Source organism: Camelina sativa, chromosome 5, assembly GCF_000633955.1.
Source record: "Camelina sativa cultivar DH55 chromosome 5, Cs, whole genome shotgun sequence".
NCBI classification, from domain to species: domain Eukaryota; kingdom Viridiplantae; phylum Streptophyta; class Magnoliopsida; order Brassicales; family Brassicaceae; genus Camelina; species Camelina sativa.
In genome coordinates this window covers 24,325,931-24,333,102 of record NC_025689.1, presented here as the reverse complement: position 1 = coordinate 24,333,102, position 7,172 = coordinate 24,325,931, and positions in this window count along the sequence as shown.

The window sequence follows — 7,172 nt, the reverse complement described above, 5'->3', positions numbered from 1 at the left end:
TTCTCCTTGCCTTTCTTATACTTTATCACATATGGGAACGTCTCAATGAACTCCAACCACTTAGCATGTCTCCTCTTAAGTGAAGTCTGACCCTTGAGATGCTTAAGGGTTTCATGATCGGTGTGAATGATGAATTCCTTGGATAACAAGTAGTGTTGCCACGTTTCCAGTGCTTGAACTAAGACATAAAGCTCCTTGTCGTAGGTCGGATAGTTCAACGTAGCTCCACTCAACTTCTCACTAAAGAAAGCCACGGGTCTTTTCCTCTGATGTAGTACAGCTCCAATTCCCAAACCTGATGCATCACACTCTACTTCAAACACAAACTTCAAAATCTGGAAGGGATAAGACTGGTGCTTGCGTGAGCCTCTCCTTCAAGGTGTTGAAGGACTTTTCTTGAGCTTCTCCCCATGAGAAAGGCACGTTTTTCTTGATCACGGCAGTCATTGGTGCAGCCACTGTACTAAAATCCCTGACAAACCTCCGGTAGAAGCTTGCGAGACCATGAAAGCTGCGAACATGTCCAATCGAAGTGGGAGTAGGCCATTCTCTTATTGCTTTGATTTTCTCCTCATCCACCTGTAGGCCCTGTTTACTCACTACAAAACCTAAGAACACACACTGATCAGTACAAAAGGAGCACTTCTTTAGGTTAGCATAAAGGCCTTTCTTTTGAAGCATTTTTAAAATTAACCCAAGATGTTTAATGTGATCAGAATGACACTTACTGTAAATAAGTATGTCATCAAAATAAAAAACAACAAATTTACCAATAAATGACCTTAGAACCTGGTTCATTAGTCACATGAAAGTGCTTGGGGCGTTGGTTAACCCAAATGGCATGACAAGCCACTCATAGAGACCTTGCTTGGTTTTGAACGCAGTCTTCCACTCATCTCCTCCCCTCATCCGGACCTGGTGATAGCCGCTCCTCAAGTCAATTTTGGAGAAGACGATTGCACCACTTAACTCGTCCAACATGTCATCTCGTCTTGGAATGGGATGTCGATACTTGATGGTGATGTTGTTGATTGCTCGACAGTCTACACACATCCTCCATGTACCATCCTTCTTTGGAACTAACAGAACTGGTACTGCACACAGGCTGAGGCTCTCTCTGATGTACTCTTTATCCATGAGATCACGCACTTGTTTCTCTAGCTCCTTAGATTCCTCTGGATTCATTCTGTAAGCTGGTTTGTTAGGTAAAGCAGAACCTGGTACAAGATCGATCTGATGTTCAATGCCACGAATAGGAGGTAATCCTGGGGGTATCTCCTCTGGAAACACGTCTTTGTATTGATCTAGTACAGCTTGTACTTCAGCGGGTAGTTCAAGCTCACTTGTACCTCTACTTAAACATTCTTTGAACAACATTAGTAGCACGGTGCCCTGGGCACGCATGGTTTTACAAATCTCGTTGGATCTCAAATAAAGATTAGAAGTCCTTACCTCGACCTCTTTGTTCATGTGTTTTTGCAACTCATGAACTTCAGAAGGACTTAGAGGGGCAAGGTTGAACTTACGGTCATTGTGCGTGAAAGTGTAATGGTTTGTTCGACCGTCGTGAGTTGTAGCTCGATCAAACTGACATGGTCTTCCAAGGAGAAGATGTTCTGCCCTCATTGAAACTACATCACAAATGACTTGATCCTGGTATTTCCCAACGCTGAATGATACAGTAACTTGTTCAGCAATTTTCAGCTCGGTGTCATCGTTAAGCCACCTAAGTTTTTATGGCCTCGGGTGCTTTGTTTTCTGAAGACCTAACCTGTCCACCATATACTTGCTAGCAACATTAGTACAAGAACCTCCATCAATAATCAAATTACATACCTTGTTCTTGATTGTGCATCGAGTGTGGAATATATTTTCCCTTTGAACTTTCTCCTCGGGGTCGACAAGCACACTCAGCATACGCCGGATCACAAGGAGTTCTCCTGCATCGGGATACTCCACGTCATTCTCCAGATCAGTCTGGTACTCATCTTGCTCATCTTGGGACTCATAGTCTCCACTAGGGGTGACAATCATCACCCTTTGGTTTGGGCATTCTCTCGCCATGTGTCCCCTACCTTGACATTTAAAACAAGTAATGTCACTGGTACGGGATTGACTAGTGTTAGGGAACTTACCTGGTTCGGGTTTAGAGGTTTTAGGTGCCTCGCTAGACTTGTTCTTGAACCTAGAGTCGTTGTCTACGGTTTTGCCTTTGTCCATGCTCCGGTTGTTGCTTGCATTCCAAGGCGTGTTGTTTCTAGTACGGTTCCTTAAAGACATCTTACGCTGGATTTGCTGCTCCACTTGTACAGCCTTGTGAAGTAGTTCATGCAGGCTGCTGTAGTTCGATGTCTCCACCTTTCGGGCTATACGCTCTTGTAAGCCATCAATGAATTGAGCCATTAGGGACTCACTCGATTTTTCCAGCTCCAAGGAGTTCATGAGCTTCTCAAACTCCTCAAAATACTCATCCACGGTCCTTGTTCCCTGAGACAATTTTCTAAAACGTTTTTGTAAGTCTCGTTGATAATGATCAGGGACATACCTCAACCTCAAGAGATACTTCATATCTCCCCAACTGCTGATGGTAGCAAACTGCTGCCTCCTCCTATCGGCTACCGTCCTATCCCACCATGACAAGGCATTGTCGGTGAGCTGCGCCGATGCAAGGGCTACCTTTCAAGCTTCTCCATAGCCATAACATTGGAATATGTACTCCATTCGACTCTCCTAGTCCATGTAAACCTCCGGATTAGGTTTTCCTGCAAAAGTAGGAGGTATTAGTTTGACATCTCGGTTTTGTTCTTGTGGTTCTACCTCTCTAGCGCGGTTCCGCATCAAAGGATCCACTCTCCGCTGGTGGTGGATCATCTTCATCATCCATGTCAATGGATTCGTTTTCCTCATCGCGGACATTCCTTCTTTCTGGATCTGGTCCAACGTTAAACCTAGCCTGAGGTTACTCCAAACGTCCGATTCTATCGCCGAGTCCTCTCAACTGCTCTGTGAGGGTTCTCATCATTTGCGTCATGGAGTCTTGGGGTATTTCTGCGTTTTCTCCCATAGTGAGTGTCTAGAACGGATCTGTACTTAGACAAAAACAACAAGGATCAACGTATGACAGAAGTTTAAAAGAAAGGAAATTTCAAAGAAAATAAAGGAAATTTTTTTTTTGTTTTTTTGAAATTTTACGAATGATAAGCAGTAATAAAGAAATGAAACAAAAGCTGAAAAGGATACAATAATAATTTTTTTTTTAAAATGCGAGATGAACTAGTTCAAGTACTAATGCAGAGACTGAAACAGTGAAACAGACGACTTATGGAAACAAACTCTTTTTCTTTTTTTGATTTATGGTTTGTAAATAAAACTAAACAACCTAGAAACAAATCTGCGACAAACTATGGTTCTTAATATATATATATATATATATATTAATAAAATAAAACAAAAGCTACAAATCAAATGAAAGTAAATGGAAAAGATAAACCTGGCAAGGGAACTATAATGACCGTCACCAAGGGGTAAAATTTCAAAATAAAAACTCAAGGCCAAGGACCAAGAAAGAAGCCAGCAAGGAGAGCAGAAGGATTGCTGAAGAAAAGTCCGAGAAAATTTGAACGGATCGAGAGATGGCCGAGTTGTCCAAGACGTACCGTCCGATTCGTCCGAGACATACAGAAAAGGACCGAGAGTGTCCGAGATTACCGAGAATGTCCGAGAGCTGCCGAGAATTACCGAGAATGTCCGAGAGAGTTGCCGAGAGTACAGAGACGGATCGAGTGTCGCCGAGAGATGACCGAGGGACGCCAGCCGATCCAACAAGAATAAGAAAATCTTGTTTTATCAAGAATTAAACAAATCAAGGTGGAGGAAGTGGAGATTAAGCAAATCAAAGTGGAGTTAGTGGANCTGAAAAAAGAAAGGGATCAAAGTGGAGTTAGTGGAAGATTAAATAAATCAAAGTGGAGTTAGTGGAAGATTAAACAAATCAAAGTGGGATAGTGGAGATTAAACAAATCTTGGTGGCCAAGTGGTAATGCCAATTTCTCACAAGTGTTAACAACATGCACTAAGAGGCTTCAAAGACAACAAACGCCCCTCATGCATTGGTCAACTCCACCGCCCAAACTCTCATCAAACCACTATAAATAGAGACCTTAGGAGCTTTGAGAAGCCATTTTTCGTTCATTTCTCTCTTAGTCCAAAAATAAGAAAGTTAGAGAGTTAGAGAGAGAGAGAGAGCTAGGGAAAGAGCGAGAGAGAGAGAGTTCTTCCTTAGAGTCTTCCTTTCCGTGAGTTTGTAGCTGCGTCTGTTCAGAAGCTTTTCTCTTCCGCGTCGCTAGCTAGGACTAGAAGCTGTTAAATCGATTTTTTCAAGCCAAGTCCAGGTGAGTCTCGATGCATGTGATATGGCACATGATAGGTGGGGTTTTGTTGGTTTTTGCTTAGGATTTATTGTTTAAATCTAGGCATTTTTGTTGTGTTTTGGGGTAGATTCGTTTATTTTCTTCTAGATTAAATTTCTAGATAGTTAAGTCTCATTTCTTTGTTTCCTTGTATGTTGGTGTGAGGTTTTGTCTAGCACTTAGTCTCTAGAGTTTTCATTCTAGTTTCTTAGTTGCTTGTGTGTTGTGCATGATTGCTTGTTTGCATTGCATGTTAGTTGTTGCATGTTTCGTTGTTGATTTGCGCTTGCATGTTGATGGTTGGTGTTAGTTGTTGATTTGCGCTTAGTTTCTGGATGACCTCTAGATTCTCAGGTTGCATGTTAGTGTTGTTGTGTGAGTTCATGCTCTTTTTACCGGACTAGATAGGGAATTATAGACATCCATCTAGTGCACGGTCCGCATGAGCAAAACCATAAGAACTCAAGTAGTCTCTAGATATTTCTCTAGATACTTTGAAGTCGCATGTTGCATGTTAGTGTTGTTGTGTGCATAGCTTAGTCTCTAGATATTTCTCTAGTTTCTTATGCTTGCATGTTGCTTGTTTGTGTTGCATGACTGCTTTGTGCTTTGCATGTTAGGGATGTTTGTATGCTTAGCTTAGTCTCTAGATTTCATTCTAGTTTCTGAAGTTGCATGTAGCATACTTGCATTTTACTTGATTTTCTTGCTTCAATTTCTTGTTTAATTGCGCTTGCTAAGAGGTTAGTCTCGGTACTAGACCGTGTGCTAGGTGAAATGCCCGTACACAGGATTCTAGTGCTGGAGAGCTTGAATTCGGTAAGGATACTTGTAAATTTATGAGCTTAAAAACCATAAAAACTCAAGGTATCAAAATTGTTATAGGTCTTAATGCGTTTAGTCCGCGAGAAATTCTAGCTAGCGTAGTAAGACTTGGTATGGCTGTCCTCATGATTCCGTACCACATACAGCCGCGCTCATGTAACCCATGTTCGTGAGTTTGTAGGGTTGGTTACGAAAATCTTGGAGGTTACAGGGCTCGCTACCCTGGCCGCAGCTGTCTACATGACCGTGTAGCTTGAGTGATGTTCCGGTTGCATGCCTTTGTGGCTGCAGCGCGGGTGTTCACAAGGGTCTTAAGGAGAGGAAGCATACCGGGCCCATAACTAAAACTTGTTTGAAAGTTTAGTTTAATTTTCTCTTTAATTCAAGTTAATTGTTGTAGTTGTAGTTTGCTTGCTTGCTTGTTTATTTGCTTAATTGCTTATATTGCTTGCTTGCTTGGTTGTTGATTGCTTGCTAGATTCGTTTGCGTAGCTCACGATCTTTCGCATTGCTATCTCTGATTGTGTGATTGTTGTTTAGGCTTGCATGTTGATAGCTTTGTCTTGCATGTTGATAGCCTAGTCTTGCATATTGATTTCTTAGACTTGTTTGTTGTTAGCTTAGACTTTCATATTTGCTTTGCTTGCATCATGTGTGTTGCTTGCTGAGGGTTGGGGTTGGTTTGGTTTCTTGTAGGTTTCCAAACTCACTGAGTGTTAGCACTCAAGACACCATAATTTGTTTTGTAGGTAACCTTAGTGGGGAAAATCCTTAGAGGGAGCGCAGGACGCTTAGCCAGTCGGTGTAGAATTGCATTGCCTTTGCAAGTCGTTTTTGTAAAATTTAATTTGTCGTATTTTGGCCTTAGGCCTGGCGCCATTTTCGTATTAATGTTTTATGAACTTATTTTACGAAGTAGATAAAGTTGAAAGTCATTTTTATTTAAGTTGTGTGGTTTCGTTTGGTTCCAGCCTTGTCCGGGGCAACACACGCACCAGGCTGCAAGGGTTGCAAAGCCTGAGTAGTCTTGGTTGCGGGTAGAATTGTGCTAGGGAGGACCGGTTGGGAAGTCTGCAGCTTCCGTCCCTCGACTGGACCACCTCGGTGCAGTCCCATAGTGGCGTTCCGTGTCTGTCCGTTGGCCTACGTGGTCATAGGACGGTTTGGGGGCGTTACAACGGTGGTATCAGAGTATGGTTATGATGCTCGTGGAAAATGCAGTTTCACATGTTTTATCGAGTAATGAGTCGCAAAGGCAATTTTAGGAAACCGGCACGTCCTTGTGCATTTTAGGTAGATGGGATTAGGACTTACCCTTGGATGCTTGTGCAGATGTCAGATCATTGAGGTCAAGAGGGATGTTCGTGGGGTGATTCAAGAGCCGATGGGGAAGAATGTCGAAGACTCATTGCAGGGTGATAAATACGATGTCGAAGATTTATTGGAGGGTGATCAATATGATGCCAAAGATCAAAGGCAAGAACCGATGGAGAAAGATCAGTATGACGATGGAGAACAAAGGGAAGAACCGATGGACAGTGATCAACATAATGTCGAGAGAAAGACAAAACCAAGAAAGAATGACGAGCGAGCGACATGAAGGTCGAGTTCCAAAAGAAGTAAGTCACGAGAATCTTTATATCAATCAAGTTTCGGAGCAAGATCAAGATAAATGAGAGAAAAGAAGTTTGGTTCTCACAAGGAAGGAGATTGGTGTTGTCCGCGGGATAAAAATCCTATTCGACAGCCATCAAGTTTCGGTCAAAGACCATTTGGAGTGAGATCTATAAACCATGAACCATTTAAGCCAAGGAGTATGCCGCCAAAACGAAGGAGAGTACGTGAAGAGCCAAGACGTCCAGAGAGTGAAGCACGAGACCCTGTGTTAGCGATGTTCCAGGAGATACCAGTGCTTATGCGACAGCAAGTGTCACAGCC